The sequence below is a fragment of the Prionailurus viverrinus genome, chromosome B3, assembly GCF_022837055.1.
Source record: "Prionailurus viverrinus isolate Anna chromosome B3, UM_Priviv_1.0, whole genome shotgun sequence".
Taxonomy (NCBI): domain Eukaryota; kingdom Metazoa; phylum Chordata; class Mammalia; order Carnivora; family Felidae; genus Prionailurus; species Prionailurus viverrinus.
This window is the reverse complement of record NC_062566.1, coordinates 104,418,745-104,436,336: the sequence shown is the minus strand read 5'-3', so window position 1 is coordinate 104,436,336 and position 17,592 is coordinate 104,418,745. Positions and strand designations below refer to the sequence as shown.

Genomic DNA, 17,592 nt, shown 5'->3' with positions numbered 1-17,592 from the left:
ACATTTGTGGCCAATTTGGGAACCAGTTTATGGCATTTACTTTTTATCTTTAATTTCTTTGGATTAACAACTTCTATAGAAAACAGACACGAACACGTATTCTTTGAAAGTAACCAGAATACAGGCTTGCTTCTCAATGTGATGTATGGCCTCATTATTCAAAGAGTAGTTGGCAGACAAGGCAGCACCCACATCATCTAGGAGACTTGAGAAATACAGAATCTCAGGCCCTGTCCCAGACCTACTGAAAGGAATTTGTATTTTAACAAGATCTCCCGGGACTTACATGCACAAGAGGATTTGGGAAGTGCTAGTGTAGAGGAATGGACTTTATCTACCCAACTATAGAATAATCCCTGGGAAAAGACAGAATTACTCTAAGGAAAATTTTGTTCAAAATGTTCAACTACGAATGTAACAACTTTGAGACATGATCCACTTAATAAAAAAAAAACAAAGACAAAAACACCTGAAACATGTCACATTGCTGATGTGCAGAATGAAGTTCGCGAATGAGAAGATGCTTAAAATTCCAAAATTACATAAATGATCATGAACTGCTTGAATTAATCGCACACAATCTTTCATTGTTTCCAACTCCAGGTATTTTCTTTAGCAAAACATACACAAGTGATAACTATTACATTGAACCCTAGAAACATGAAGAATACCTTAGTAGTCAATTATTTAATGACTAAGTACAATAGTTTTATAAAGAATTGTATCAAGAAACTGATGAATTCTAGGTTGATATACTTTGGAAACCCTTTCTCAAAAGAGTTCAACCAGTACTGAAAATTGTTGTCTTCTTCCAAGGATCTTTGAGCAAACACATTATCAATGCTGGCAGGGCGGGGAATGGGAGGGTGCAGAATTAGAACCATAACCACTGCTTACAGCCAACTGCAAAATCTGGAGTGATTCAGGGTGGAGGGAAAGAAGATGGCTCCATAGCTGGTGTTAAGAAATCCAGAGGTGCATTCAAGCCGTTCAGCACAAGGCAAATCGAAGAAAGCTGACCTTCTAACTTTGACCACATTATACACAACTCTTAGGCTATGATTTCCCAATTCTGCCTCTCCTTCAAGTCTGTCCTTCACTTTAATATTAGCCTGATTTCCCCCGTAAAAGAACAGGAAAGCTAGAGAAGCAGGAGAGAAGGAATTCTTCTGTACTTGCACCTGTCTCCCCACCTCTCCTACGATCCCTGTGCTCCAGGAATAAGCCAAGGCCAGCCTCACTTCCTCTCACAATAGTGGCTTTCTATTATGCTTCCAAGCATAAAATATGTTACAAAGTAGAATGTACATTGCTTCCACTCTAATATCTAAATGAGTAGACCTTCCCTTCTCCCTGTGCATCTTCTTAGCTATAAACCCCTTTGGAGACACGCATTTGATAATCATCCTATAGTCCAGAAAGGAGAAATGTAGGTGTTCCTCTCACTACTTCTAAAACAAAACCAAACATCTCCAAGTTTCTCCTTCATCAGTGAACTGCTTGAGCAAAGGGACTGTGTATTCTTCACCTCTGCATATCCAACCCTGGCACAGTGTCTGGCTCATAGTAGTTGCTTAATAAATGGTGGGGATGTAGACTTTTTTCCCAAGTCCTCTAGCACTTAATTTGTTAAACCTTGGGTTGCACATTTTAAAAGCTGATCATACGTATGAGCTTATCCATGTATATACAGGCTCACCATCAGTCTTTCCCCTAACTTACTTTCTGTTTTTTTCCTTTATTCATCTACCCAGGGAACTCAGTTTAAGAGTTATTTCACAGTCACATCACATTTCAAATAATATACGCTGAATAAAATCTAGTCTTACACATCATTGATGAATGAAAGAAAATATCAATATATTATGGCTACCACTTTTGGAAGTGTACAGAGACACAGGGAAGCAAAAATAAGTATAGCAAGTAAGCAACCCACCCTCACAATGAAACAACTTTCCCTTTAACTTACTAATAATGTTTTTTCATTTTTATGCCCCCCCCCTTTTTCCTTCCTCATCTCTTCATTTTCCTCTCCTCATTTTTTTTTTTAAATTGTCTTCTTCTTTACTAGGCCTTCAGGCCATTTGAGCACCTACAAGAATGATCAATATTACCAAAGGCATTCAGATTTCTCATCCTGTCTTTCTTATCTAAGGATGGCTTTTGTTACCAGAGAAAGGAGGTCCAGGTTCAAAAAAGTTGAAACTGGTCTCTCACCTTTTGCTTCTCCCATAATACAGCATGTGGGATGGGGTCAACAAAGCAGGTCTATATAGAGTCTCTCTCTATATCAGTTTGCCATGGTAAAATGACAGCAATCTATTGGTCGACTCAGGCAAGTTTACATCATTTAAATACAAATTGTTATTTTTTAAAAAGTCAAGATGACATTAGTCCACTCATTATCTATGAATTGTTTATTGGACAAGAGATTAAATGCTCTTAAAGATAGTTTTAAATAACTTGTTTTGAAATCAACTTAAAAAAAAACCATATTCACAAATACCACTGGCTTCTAAGACATTTCCTTGTCTACATATGAGTGTATAGATCAGAGAGCTCAGTTAATGATGTCACCAAATAAAACAGACTTTACATCTGTTACTGGTTCATTGCCCAAGAGCTGTTACTTTGTTTAAGTTTTGTGACATACCCTAACTATTATAATTTCACACTTTCTTGGTAATTTTTTCCGTCCTTCTCTTTTCTATTCCAAAGTTGCATTTCTGTCCTCAATTTCAGTATGTGCCAGCTTTATAAGTCACATCTATTCACACTGGTGTATTTTTCTTATAGACACTGTCCTAGACCAAATGTTTCTTTCAGTAAAAAAAATTAAAACTGTTAGAGAGCTAATTCTATTTTTAAATTATATGTGGTATAATCATCCCATCTAATTTGGAGCCTATTCAATTAATATCCTCATTGTTTAAGAAACCTACATTTTAAAAGAAGTGTTGTTAGAAATAAGATATTTCATAAACAGTGAAAGAAAGTTTTTGAACTTTGGTGCCAAATTGTATCGTTAAATTAATTTTTAAATATTTATTTTTGTTTCAAAGCTATCCTACCATTCATACAAAATTGCCTTTAAAAATTAGCCTCAATTATAATTTTTCAGTTTTTTCTAAAGTATTTTCTACAAATTCTAATTGAGCAATTAAAAACAAACCTGATACTTTTATCAGTTATAGATCTATAGAATCTTCAACAACACATGCTAATTAGGGTGCCAATAATCTTTATACCAAACACATCCATGTGACTCACCTGATGATTCATTAGAAGGAACAAATAGTAAATCAAAACTAAGAACAAAATTGTCCTGAATAAATAAAGGACTTCCTGGTTACAAGACGGCATTCAACTAGGGAAGGTACAATGTTGACAAGTCACCATAGTTAGATTTGTGAAAACATACGATCACCGAAGGCCTGTAGTATCTTTGTTTAAAGCAGTGTCCTTAATTATCACTATTATGTATAAAGTGCTGTGAAAGCACATTAGTAAGCACATCGTTCTAAAACCCTTTAACAATGTTCTTCTGTGTCCCGTGGAATCCTTATTTTAGACTCTTACCTTCATTATCATAGTCTCTCTAACACTCATCTTTGGGTCTTTGGTATTTTCTTGAATATACCTTTGGCACCTAGTTTTCCCAATCTGTTTTATCAGTTAATGACAGTTCTTTGAATGATATGCTCCATAGGACATGACTCTGGACACTGAAATCAGACATCTCACTCAAACCTCAAAGAACATTATGAACCACTTCAAATAATTTCAGGAAACTATCCAACTTGTTAATTATCTTTCAAATTGCAAAATATAGGGACTTATCTAAACTTCACCACCAAAAGCATTCTGATACATTTTGTCAAATAGTGAATGGTCAGCTATTATACAAAAATCAGTGCAAGTTTCGTCCAGGCAGCCTTAAAAGTACTCTTCGATGAAGAAATAACATCATGTAGAATTTCTGTGGTTTTCACTAATTTTTGCAGATAAGATTTTTTTTAATTGTCAAGCTATTAAAACAAATTGACCTGCCTACCCTTTTCCTGAGCTTCACAGCCTATAAAAATGACATCATAAATAAAATTTAAACCCTTAAGACCAACCACAAATTTTAAATGACCTCTAGAACTCAGAGATAAGCCCATCTGCAAGGCTCATTTTAATAAATTTTACTTTAAAAGATAAATGTCTATCAAGCCAAAAATATAAAACAAAACAAAAAAAAATGGATCAGTTTGGAGTAATCTGGTTGTTACATTCAGCAGTTAAGTTGCAATATGTTTGCCCCATCTTAAATTGCCACGAACCATAGAAGGAGAATGGTGTCAAACAATTATTTGGCACAATGCTTGACAAGCCAAAACTTTTCAGAAAGAGCCTATCTTCCCCTCATCATTTACGGAAAAGTAAATTCATTCCACCCTTAATATTCAGGGATCCTGCATTGTCAGTTCAGGGTCACATTTTGTCACTTTCCACTAGGAATGGCAGAATTTGGAAACGGGGGCTTAAAAGTTTAAATTCACATGAGACCTTGACATAGGTCCCTTTGTACACATCATCTTATCTTTAAGAAAAAAAAAACATAAAAATCTTTGCCTTTACAGCACTTATTTGCTGCTTTATAATATGTGGACATAGCTTCAATTTGGACGATACTAAGGACTGCCGAGTAATAACCAGGGTTCTTTCCACTCAGTTCAGCGTGCATGCCATCTTTGATCTCAAGTGCACTGGTAATTAGTGCCTTGTTTCAATATCTTCACTAAAACAGGTCAGGCATTTAGAAACAAAGTATCAATGAACTTAACAGTTACTTTAATTCATTTTATAAATAAGCAACTGAGAATTTTGCTCCAAGTGGCTGCTAGTGTAGCCCATCCCATAAATGGCATTCTCCGAAGCATAAGGCACAATATGATATGAATGCAGCTCTTCATAATAAAGAGACTGAGAACAGCATTCCTGTACCATGAACTTCAGCCGTTTTCTTGTATCAGAATAAGCAGTCTTATAACAGGGAGCTTCTTTAAAGTATTCATAGCTCTCTTTCTCCGTCTCTAGATGTATCTTCCTCAGCAAATTGTTAATTAACACAGACCTTCTTAAGTAGGTTTCTGGGTCTTCAAGAAACCTGAGCTTCTCCAGAGAAAGTTTGAGAATGCAAGTCCTGTCCTCAGGCAATATCAGGTGCTGGAAAGCAAATACATCATTATCTATTTTTAGAAAAAAAGAAAACTAGAGCTTTTTGCTATTGACAAGACTCATAAAAAGGAACAAATAATGATAAGCAAACCCTTACTTTTGGAAAATACCCATGGTAATCTTGATGTAAATCTTCTTCTTCTGCATATTTTCTCTTAAAGTAGGCTACTTTCGACGTTGTTAATGTATATGTTAATACTTTTGTTGGATAAGCTAAACAAAATAAGATGAGAGAAAAGTCAGATTTTATTGTGGAAAACAGCATTTTATACATTCTACTTATAAGAAGAAACTGTTGGTTGACCCTGGAAAAGAAAATTCTTAGTAAATGAAGAATTTACTAAGCAATGTGTTAAAAGTCATCCGTAGCAATTCTCTTGTGACCAAAAAGCCTGTTTGTAGGTAATAGCCACTACTCAGACCCAAAATAGATGTTCCGCGTTGATGAATTATATATATTTCCTTATGTTGGTCCTCAAAAATGAATACTTACCAATACTCTATTTAATTTCATGCCATTTAATGTCAAAATATTCCCCAATTTGAAGTTGATTCACAAAATCAATGGAAAGAGGGAAGTCATTTTTCATCATTCTTTTAGTTAAACTCCCTAGTTTACAAAGGGAATTTAATGTTGCTAGGTTAATGTAGGTTAATCCAATTGGTGTAAAATGGTTGGTAACCCAATTACGCTTTAAAGAAGCAAATCATGTGTGTCTATAGACAAACCCTATGATATGGTCATGGGATGACCATCCTCATAACACAGAGGTTAATCATATGGAAACGAGAGGTTTAAATAGCATCTTGACTAGCAAACTTGAGCTTGGTATAATATCTGAACATGAAAACTTTGTTCTCTCCTTTAAAATACTATTCATGGTTGGTGGGTTTGAGCCCCATGTCAGGCCCTATGCTGACAGCTCAGAGCCTGGAGCCTGCTTCAGATTCTGTGTCTCCCCTGTCTCTGCTCCCCCCCTCTCTAGCTCTCTCTCTCTCTCTCTCTCAAAAATAATAAAAAATAAATAAACATTAAAAAAATTGAGGATTCTGCCTTGTTTAAGGAAGGATAGTAGTGTTCTGGAAGTGGATTTTCAGAAAGCATTTGGTTTGAAGGGAGTTCCTACTATGTACTGTAGGTGGTGCTCATATCACACAAAAGAGGCAAGTTCAACTTTAAAAGCAAAGGACAAGTAGCTTCCTAGTGAAAACACTGAATGAATTTAGAATACAAATTGAGTCCTGGTGAGTACATGCTCATTCAACCTCAGGGGGCAGAACCAAAATAAATGTTCATATTTATACATCATTATTTTACTTTTAATCCATACCTTCAAATACTGCTAGGTATTGAAACCATTTGACTCACAAAATGAGTAATTTATTAATGTGTTGGTTAAATAAATTTACGATTAAGACTTTTGATGTTTTACCTCTGACATTTTAAATTAAAAAAAATCTTATATATTAAGAATGTGTACTTCAAGAACCTGCTGCTTCTAACTTTTCTTCCAATTTAGCGGCATCTGTTTAACACTCCCTGCAACTTTGGTAGCTGCTGGATGGTTTTCCTAAACCAGTAGGTAAAGCTACAAAAATCACACCTAAAGCATTCCAAATGTTCATTGATACCAGTGTGAATTGTAAACCCAAGAGTCTTCAGTTAGAATGGGCATGATCTGTAAGGGCAGTAAGAATTTTAAACACTGGTGTGTCTGACCTAAAAGGAGACAAATGTGCGATGATCTTTCACAACTGAAGCAAAAACAACAGTTGCCACTGTATGTACGTGGTCTCTGAATTCAATAAGCAGAACTCAATTTATATGGAGTATTCACAGATTTCAAAAGGTTGGGGCGAAAAAAGAACAAAATGGATTGTATTGAAAACAAAAAGCATTAAGGAATCCAGTTTTCTCAGGGGCTGTTTTTTGGTTTGGGGGTTTTTGTTTCTTTTTAGTAGACTGCGTTTTCTTTCATGTATTTTGAAAGCATTTAACCAAAGAATTACATGAAGCTTTGGGATATTCTGTGATGACAATTAGCTATTGTGACTGAATTCTTTTTTAACTGTTTAACTAGTTGACGCTACAATGGAACTCAAGTGTTGGAGAGCATCAGAATCATCTGAAGGGCTCTTCAAATCACAAATTGCTGGGTCCCACCCCCACAATGTCTAATTCAGGAGCTCTGGACCAGGAGCAGAAAATTTACATTTCTAACAAATTTCCAGGTGACCCTGAGCCTGCAGGTGTGGGGACCACATTTTGAGAGCACTGGACAGGCATGGCAGTTGCACTACAACAGCAAGTAGAAAGGCAGAACATTCGGCCCATCAACTGATTGCCTTATCATCTGAATGCCAAGCAATCAGCTTGATTGATTTTTGTTGGTGGTGGTGTTGCTATCGCAACATTGGCTACATTGGCTTTAATGCTGTAGCATCATGAACGAAGCCAGAGTGCCTTTTAACTAAATAGTCAAGGAAGAATGAGGTCACTGTTCAACATAAATTCTGGGTTCACATTAAGAAGTATCAGTGACTGTTATTAGCATTAAAGCTGGACAGGTCACTTAAAATAAATAAATAAATACATAAGGCCCGAAGGATTATTACAGTAGGAAAGGATAGATGAAAGACTTGGAAAGAAGAAGAACGACTTTACCATAGCAAACATTTTTGTCTATGTATATTTTGCTTTTTAACATCTGCTCATTTTATTTTCCAAAGGAATGCAATACCTGTAGCATTTAAGACCAAATGAAAACTTTTGAATGAATGACACAAGGCAAGGCTGGTGGCAGCTTTGGAAAACCAAACGTCAACTAAACCAAGTGATGCTCTGGGGAAGGTACTTTTAATTAATAGATCAAGACCAGAAAATTATACTAAATGTCTCCAAGGTTCATTAAGATCTAGTTTGGCTGTGTTGGAGAAGTGAGCCTCAGATACAGAATGTATTACACCCTGAAAACATAGTAAATTCTCAGGGGTCCAGATTTGTGTCTCAGCTCCATGGGCAACACACTTAGCCACTTAGTTTATTGCTCTTAAAAAACACCCCCAAGGGTTGTTGAAATGCTGAAAAGCTTTCACAGCTGGTATTGGTTTGACAATTACCTCCTTGCAGGCTGTTTAGCTATTTGCAATGTTTTTGGCATAAATGTTTTTGGAGGATGCTTTTAGCCACTTTGAGGCTAAAATATATAGCAAACATAAGTTCCTACATCTGTTTTCTTGGCTGGATTGAAACTCAAAAAATTCAGAGCTGGAAATTTATTTATTGACTACCTGATTTGGCCTCCAAAGTTTACAGATGAAGAAACTGTAGCTCAGAAAGGTTCTGTGATTTACAATCAGTTATGTGGCTATGAGTTTGGGTTTTGAAGTCAGGTTGAAGTGGGTTTGAATTCCAGGTCTGCTTTTTCTTAGTTGTGTGGCCTTGAGAAAATCATATAAACATGTTACAAGTCTCATTTTTAAAGTGGGGAAAGAAATATCACTGGCTCATAGGATTGTTGAAATAATTCATGGAAAGGGACTGGCACTGTGCCAAGCATATAGTAAGCACTCAATCAAATCTGAACTCTTATTAGTGCCAACAGGCACAGACCTATCCTACAAACACAAATCCCAGCCTGGCCTCCTAGCTCTGACCCTAAGACTCTTTCTACCACCCTTCCTCCCAGAGATACTAGATGGTAATTTGGGAGTTAAAAGACTACAAAAGAATATTTCAAATGATCAAGTGAGAAAAAAAAAAATACGGTACAGGTTCTATGACGACTCCAAGAAAATGTTTCTGAATTTACTGCCACTGGTCATACATTTGGGGTGAAACAAATGTCAATTGTTTTTGAAACATCCAGATAGCCATTTGAAGAATTAAAGTTACTCCAGATATCCAAAGAAATTTGCCTGTTACGATCCAGCAAGCACACGTAGATCTGTTTATATCATTCTCCCGTAACTAAAAAGCCAAACTCAATCCAGAAAGTTGAGATACACAGGAAAAAATCAAAATGATTTTATGTGTTCATTTTCAGTTTTGAGGTCTGAGAACAGCATATGAATTACAAAACAGAATTAGGCTGCGCCTAAATTTATCTCCAAAGGTAAAAGGGTTAACTCTGGCTTGGATATTCACACATAAAATACCTGTGTCCAGCCCAACGCATTTCACAGTGTAAAACTTCAAGGAGAAACACATGAGAAGTCAGGCAACAGAATGACCGCCCCCGTCATTAGGGTTCCAGCAGCACAATTTATACACATTTTTAAAATAAATGTTTCAAATGTAATTACAAACGATTGCTCAAGTGCTCCTCCTATTGTTCTGCCCCTGCCTCCAGACATCTGGAATCCTATTACTGCACAAGTGATTTCATTAGGTACACGGCCCAGGGGCAGTACATTAAGGAAAGATCATCAGCAAATTAATTTACAAACACTTTGAGAGAACAGACAATAATAAAAGAACAAGGCCGTCATGGAGATCCATTCTTTGTCTGAGCCTGCAAAGCCTGAGAGATGGTGAAGAAGTGATGGCTTTCACATATCTTCATTTTAACCACGTTTCCATTCTCTTCCCCACAACACCTTGCTCAATAGACTGCAAAACCCGAGCTGAGATCCTCCTAGTAGATGTGCCTCTGTAGCCACAGACAAAAGAACATTCTGATCAATGGGGAGACTAAGGTGGGGTCTAACCACTGATCAACGGCTGACTTGGGTACAAATCACGGGGCCCCGACTTCCGGTCCCTCATTGATTTCCCTTTGCGTGGCATTAGCCTGGCGTGAGCCTTAGAAAGTACGTGTCCCTACCTAACTACCTAATGTTTTGCTAGTCGCAGAGCTAGAACACGTCCTTCCTTAAAGGCAACAACCATTTTTGTTTAGAAAGAGCTGTATCATCTGTCCCTGTTAGCTGCATTCTTCAGTCTTGCTACATGGCTTAAAATATTTCAACAGGATTTTCTAGTGCTGTGAAACAGCACTAGTTCAAATCCCAACTCTACAATTTATTTGCTTAGTGACTTTAACCTCACAGAGCCTGAGTTTCCTCATCAATTAAATGGAGGAACAATATCAAACTCACTGAGTTGTATGTGAATTAAGGGAGATGATATTTTAAAAGCACTTACTCAGCCAGGGCTTGTCACATTTCCACACATTTTCTACTCAATAAATTTTAGGTGTTGTGAGTGTAGTGATCTCATTTTTGAAATCATAAATATGTGTCCTATTAAGCAGTACCGTGTTAGAGCAGGACATTTGTCCTCTCTTTTGTGTTGAGCACAGTAGCATGAAACATTCACAAGTGCGCTCAAGGAGGTAGATGGAAGCAACATTCAAGGCTGCAATACTGCTCCTTTTGTAGACCTTGAGTTTTGTGATAGCAATTTTCCATCAGTTTTGTCCCTTATAACCCCTTGCCTGGCACACTTCTAGATAATATATTCTATGGAGCAGAACTCAGTGGCAGTTTTTAGCTCCAAATCAATCAATGGAACAATCTGTTTCTACAGATTTATCACCCACTCCAAGCACAAGATTGACTTTGCTGGCAGTTTAGAATTACCAACAAGTTGTAGCTCCTGGCAAAGTTTCTTAGGAACTTCCAGGGATACTAACAAGAAGGAGAAGTTTCCCAAGACCAGAAGCAGTGTCTGGGACTGGATTCCACGTCCCTCAGGATAGCCCCAAGTGTACATATGGAATAATAAATAAAACACCACCCTTCCACAGCCTATCTTGTTCCACTGCTGATGACCTCTGAACCAAAGAGAGCATTACTACATGGCTGGTCATATCCCATTTCATAAGTTACCTTCATGAAGTTACCTTAGTTGCTGCACCAAAGCCTAATTTTTGCCATGATCTGGCCCTACTGACAGACACCAAGTGCAAGAAGTTCCATGGGTAAATTTAGTGATTTACCACCCCTCAGAAGTGCATTCCTTGTTTTAATTTTTTTAATGTTTATTTATTTTTGAGAGGAAAAGACAGAGAGCAAGCAGGGGAGGAGCAGAGAGAGAGAGAGAGAGGGAGACACAGAATCTGAAGCAGGCTCCAGGCTTGAGCTGTCAACACAGCCCGACAATGGGGCTCAAACCCATGAACCGCGAGATCATGACCTGAGCTCAAGTTGGATACTTAACTGACTGAGTCACCCAGGCACCCCCATTCCTTGTTTTAAAGGATGATGCTCCCTTTTACTACACCTTGGAAAGTGGGAATGAATCAGAAAGAAAATTGGCAAAGCACTCACATTGCTAGATATAGGTTCCAAGAAATATCTTACTGATGAGATGTCTCGGGAGATGTTATAACTTCCTTAGATACCCAGGTCTGTTGCTCAGAGAGGAGGGCTTTTCAATCCCCCATATGTGGACTGCAGAGATCTTATGAAGAAATACTTAATCTATATCACCCTCATTGTCTTCCACTTCGATGCCACCACCAGGTTTGAGTATATCACCAACAACATTTAGCCAGGTACCCCAGAAGGGTTGTAGAAAAACATAAGATGGACTAATCATTAACTTTACTAAGAATATAGGACAATTTGTCCCAGAGTGGGGTGATTCTCTGCCTTCGCTTGTATTGCCTAATTTGTGTCACCACCCAGAGTTACTCTGGTGGTGAAATGTCCCTCATTCACAGGTTCCCTTTCCTCTAAAACTTTGGTGCTTTGTTAAATTGAATTGTGTTCAACCCCAGCACTCTGCTTAAGTTAATAGCTAGATTTATGCCCCACATCAGATATGGGGAGACGAGCCACAGAGCAGTAAAGCAAGTAGCCCATGCAGACAGAATAGACACTTGAGGCTCTTGAGCTGTGATTCTCTTTGCAACATCCCCAACTTTTCTTGATGTTTGTAGCCCATGCTCCCTTTTAATAATGGTTTTTAAAAGAATACCTACTCTGATACATCACCACAGGGGGGATTTCCCAGCTTCAAACCTACCCCTCCTCCCCTTCTAAGCATCACTGATACTTAGAAGACTCTTGTATCTACCTGCCAAGAAGACTTTTTGCTGCACAGTATAAGATGAAAAAAAACTTAAAAAAAAATTCTAGTGATAAAGCTATATCATAATGCTGAACATAATACTAGCAAGCCTTTAGTCCTTTTTATTAATATCCCCTTATGACCCCCAGTGAGAAATATTGCAACAAACTAGATGGCTCTGTTACTAGTCTGTTAACATAAATGTAATCAGGAAAAATTTTAGAAATACTTGTGTTAGCCCAAAAAGGGGAAATGTTAAAGTAATGTATTGACACTAGCTAAACAGACAACTTCTTAGAAAGATTGGGGGTGGGGGGGGGGACTGACACGGAGCTGCTCCCCCCAGAATGGAAGGTGCACTTCTTCCTCAGTTTTAGTTGTGAATGCCTACGGTCAGTTTACCCCTCTGCTTCTGAAATATTATTTTATTTCACCTTTCTCTAGGTTTCTGAAGCATATTGCTTTGACAAATAGAGCAATCCAAACTGGTTATGCCTCAGCTTTAGAGCTATTGTAAGGGTGTCGGTGTTTTGACAGCTAAAGCCAGCTGGCATGAGTCCTCAGTGCAGAGCCCAGGGCTTTGGCATCTTGATCAAACCTTTCAACATTTCTCCATGTTTCAAAGCATCTTCTAAATCCCAGGAAAGCAACATGGCATAAAATTAAACATGGAATGTTCGTAGACACATAAACACTTCCAAATAGAATATATGAGGAAAAACTGAAATTGGAACACGGTTTCAGTTTTAACCTGCTTGATCTCAGCTTGATCTAAGCCTTATAGCCCGAATGACATCCCCCTTTTAGAACTCACTGTACGTACAAGTACAGCTGGCAATCCCATCGACAAGAGTGACTATATCCTGAACTACAAAGCTGTGGAATTTTTTTTTACACTCTTCCTTAGGATCTACCAATAGCCCTAGAATTAAGCGTTTATATTATAATGATACCATTTGATTTAGTTTCATTTATTTAAAGCTAATTACCATGATAAAATTTTCTGATGAATGACTTCAAACAGATATGTTCATCAAAAGTGTACAGGATATATTCTGCACATTATACATTCAGGATAGAATCAAAATTAAAATTTAAGAACCCTTTTCACTTGACCTTCTTGATTGCAATAGTGGTCTCAATGAAAAGGCAGGCCTTTTCATGTAAATTAAAGGGCACTGAATGATTTTAAACTCCTATGCATATTACATAAGAGATAGGATGTGTATAAATTACGAATGCACAAGACTAATGCATATGCATGAACCAATACTTGTGGCTTATTCAAACTTTCCTCAGATTGATAGCATGGCTAGAATTCTACATACATCTCATCGCAGATGACAGTAAATCTTATTGGTCTCCTTGGATTTGCTGCTTACCATAAAATATAGTAATTATAATGGAGAAAGGAAAAAGGTGTCGTGGTACTAAAGGCAAATGATAGTGTTAGTGGTCATCTTTAATGTTTAAAATTACCAAAGGTATTTCAATAAGTGACTATGGACACCAGTACTTTTAAAGTCTCATGATAATCATAAAAAACCTACAATTAGACCAGAATAAATTTTCAAACAGGTTTCTAAATAAAACCGCTCAGTTATTTACTTTTACAAAGAGACGTAAAATGAGGGAAGAAATGCAGCCTGCTGTATTTTCATGAATTTGATTGCAATTTGCTAGGCCGGTTACCTACAGGAACTGTACATGTGAAAGTTAAACACACCACTGGAGAGCTTAGCACTCATTAAATGTATTCTGACTTGAAAATTTGGTTTCAGATGCTTAATACTCCTAAGTTTCTATCCTCATGACCTTAGTGCAAATTAAATTTAAAAAAATCACCAAGATCTCCTTTTGCGACTTGGAGACTCCTTTTCATTTCTTTCATTCAGACATGCACCAGTTTGCTCATAGGGCTTCCGCTTGACATGCTCCCCAAGGCAGGCTACCTAATTTGGCCCACCCTATTCACTTGGGTCTTAGGAAAATCTGCCAGCCCACAAATGTCCTCTCTACGGAAAACCTTTATCGACGTTTACCCAGCAACCATCTATATAAACAACCCCTTATATTGATCTTGTGAGTTATGGTAATGCTACATTAGCATTTATTTCTTTGGATACATATTTAAACAGTAATTTCTTTTAAGCTAGTGATTACCTGGTAAAGCTGAATCAATCTGAAAAGTGTATTTCTAGGACAGCTTCAGAAAATCTGGTGAGAGCTCCCCTTTGCACAGCGAGCATTTCTCACAGCCTCGGGCTCATGAATGGCAACCTGAGATTGTGAAACAACGGAGACAGATGCAAAATAACATGGGGAGAGCCAGGACTGCGCTGATTTGAACTGGTTATCAAGTCAGGAGAGCACATGCAGCAGGGGGACACTATGAAAGATGTTCAAGGTGGAGCTGTTCTGGACCAGATGAATTAACTAGATTAACCTTCAAGCACATACCATTACTTTCGTGTTCTCCAGATTTAATTTTAAACAGAAGGAGTCTTAGCTATCCTAAGAAATTTGGAAAAAAGTGAATAACCAATTTCTCCAATTATTTACTGGCAGATTATTTGGGGGATGTTATCGGTAGGTTGATTTTCTTTTGAAATCGGGGTCAGATGTACTTAATTTGTTTTTAAATGCCAGATGTTGTATAATTTCAAGATACATTCTCTCTAAAGTTACAATCCATCAGTTAACTCAAAACAGCAACTCAATCATTCTCTGCACTACACACGATTTCTCCCAAGATTTGAAATAGCCAAATGGTACTTCTTCTTTGAAGATAGTTTTTCTTTAAAGGGCCATGTTTAACTGCACCTTTTCTACATGGATGTATGCTTACAGATCTCATCATCTTCTATATTTAGAGAGATGAGCTTTCCAAAGGAAGATAGGCAGCCAATGAGGAGGATCCCATCAAAAGAGAGGTGAGTTACTATGGTTACTTTTCAGGAGATTGAGTAACAGTGAACGGCTGCTCCCGGCCAAATGGACCCTTTCCAGAGCAGGACCTAAAAAGATTGTTGCTCTCCATACGTGTTGATTCAATTAGTCCATGCTGCACGATGGCATTTTAGCCTTAACCGCAGGCTTACTGCTCCCCGTTCTCCTCGCCACACACACGAGCAGCGAAGTCAAAGGAAAAACACGGAGGGCTGAAAACTTCCGAACACAAACCTAGTATCGATGGGCAGGGGAATCCTCAAGAACCAATTCCATGATTTTTAAAATATGAAGCCAGGTAATTCGGGACCACCACCTGGACGCTTTTCAATGACCGGGAGCGGAGTAGGATCCCAGAACAGTCCCTATCCTCACCCTCAAGGAAACGGGGTCTTTTCTGAGCCTCAGAGAAAGGCACATGGCTGGATGAGTCCAGACGTACCTTGCGAGCTGGGTCCACTGGCCAGGAGATCGGCGCATGCACCTGTTTCGTAGGTTCGCGGGGTTCGGCGCTCCCTCCCGCTCTTGCGGCGCTGTCACTCTTCACTCGAGCGCTGACAGCAACGGCGGCGGCGGCAGCGCGACAGCGACAGCGGCAGCAGCGGCAACTGCAGCTCGGCGGGCAGCCCTGGCTCCTGCAGGTCCGTCCCTCCAGTCTCTGAAGCGCCTCTCGCCTCCGGCTCCGGGTTCGGAACGCGAGGCGGGCGCGCAGCTGTTCTCCGCTCGCATTGGACCAGAGGGAGCAGATGTTACCCGGTTGCTAGGAGCGTTGCTAGGAGGCGATGACGCCCCTCCACAGCTCAGGAGCAACTTTCCTGTAGGTCGGATGCGCTGGCGGGGGCTGCTGGGAGCTAGATTTGAGAACAGGAACGAGGAAGCGCAGCGAACAAAGAGTCCCAAACGGGGGGGGGGGGGGGGGGGGGCTGGGGGGGTCCTTTCCTTGCCGACGTTGGGTCCTGAAAGGCTGGGGAGCTGCGGGTCGGTGAGAGCCGCAGCTCTGCGCTTGGGCCTTGGGGCCCTGCTTCCGAGGGCCTGGGCAGGTGATGGGGGCCGCTCTTCCCCAGGCAGGTCACTCGGTGCAGGCCACAGCTCGGTGTCGCCCGAGGTGATCAGGTTTGGGAATGGGAGTGGGCGGTGCTTTCAGTGGCTGAGGAAGCAGCATAAGTTGGTGCCTTTAAAACACCGAGGCCCACCGGCATGCTCTGCACCCTGGGGCAGGACCCTGGCAATGGGAGAGATGGAGGAGTATGTGTATGGCCTGGGGTGAGGGGTGTGGGATGGGGACTATAATAGGAACTTGTGCCTTCTGGGGCTCTCCTCCCCAGCGTGTTGCAGTTTGTGTCTTCAGGTTTGAACAGTTGATAGATTTTGAATCTAATCCATGAAAATCAGACCAGAGTCTCATTCCTTATAGCACTGGCTATGACTGCCTACTGGTACTGTGCCAAGGATTTCAGAAAAAATGACCCTGTGGTCTCAGATATTCCCTTTATGAGTTAGAAAGTCTTCATTTTTGTTCCAATGGCTAATTAAAACCTCAGGCTAATTTGTAAGCTTCTTTAAAGCTTCTTTTCTATACAAAAGAGAAGATACCTTTCACAAAGGAGACGGGAGAAGGTATTCATGTTTCAGTCATTTACACTTTAGTATAAGTTCACCCAAAGGATTGATTGTATCATCTCTGATAGTGCACTCAAGGTAAGCTTTTTCTTTTCTTTCTTTCTTTCTTTCTTTCTTTCTTTCTTTCTTTCTTAATCATGGCTTTTTGTTGTTGTTGCTGTTTTTCAATGGAGTTGTTATTCTTTGGTCAGGGAGGGATGATGAGGTCAAAGTGGACAAATTCAGGCAGCCAGTGAGCCAAATTAAAGAAGGGAAAATGACAGATGCAGTAGAAAAAGTTTTCCCAAAGCAGAGAGGCAATCCCTCAGAGAGGGAATCTCATTGAAGAAGGATATATACCACTTCCCTGACTCCCTATAGGGTCAGGCCAGGGCCTGGAAGGAAGAGAGCACCACTTGGGAATCAATTAAAAAGAAAAGTTGCTGTATTCAGAGCCAGGACAGGGCTGCTGTGCAGTGTCATGTTGACTTCTGCAATGGCAGATATTTTGCAAGGCTGAAGGGGCTACACAAAGTGGCCCTACAAATCTCATTGGCCCTGCTTCCTCAGGCACCCATTACCAACTGAACACCTATGACCAAACTTAGAGTTAACAATCTGTTAGCCCAAACATTTGAAAAGCCAATCACCTTGCGCTAATGATGAACCTGACTATAGGAATCCCACAGCGATGTAGATCAAATCATCACAGGTGCCCTTTAAATATCTTACACTTCTATTTGCCAGTTACACCTCAAGGTCCAGTCACACTAGTTTTCTTGTTCCCTTGAATGAGGAAGGCT

General features: G+C 39.4%; 1 long non-coding RNA gene across 2 annotated transcripts in view; it reads right to left on the bottom strand.

The window, feature by feature from the left end:
- LOC125168578 (uncharacterized) overlaps positions 1-15,870 on the bottom strand; it is a 32,666-nt gene extending 16,796 nt beyond the window's left edge. Inside the window, exons 1-4 of one of the 2 annotated variants that reach the window (XR_007153207.1) lie at positions 15,633-15,870; positions 14,405-14,521; positions 5,321-5,436; positions 5,120-5,211 (exon numbers count right to left, since the gene is read on the bottom strand). This is a non-coding gene — a long non-coding RNA (uncharacterized LOC125168578). Of the gene's footprint in view, positions 1-4,878; positions 5,212-5,320; positions 5,437-14,404; positions 14,522-15,632 lie in introns of those variants that run through there. The other variant, XR_007153206.1, reaches the window with a different exon arrangement.
- Between the last annotated feature and the right edge of the window lie 1,722 nt (positions 15,871-17,592).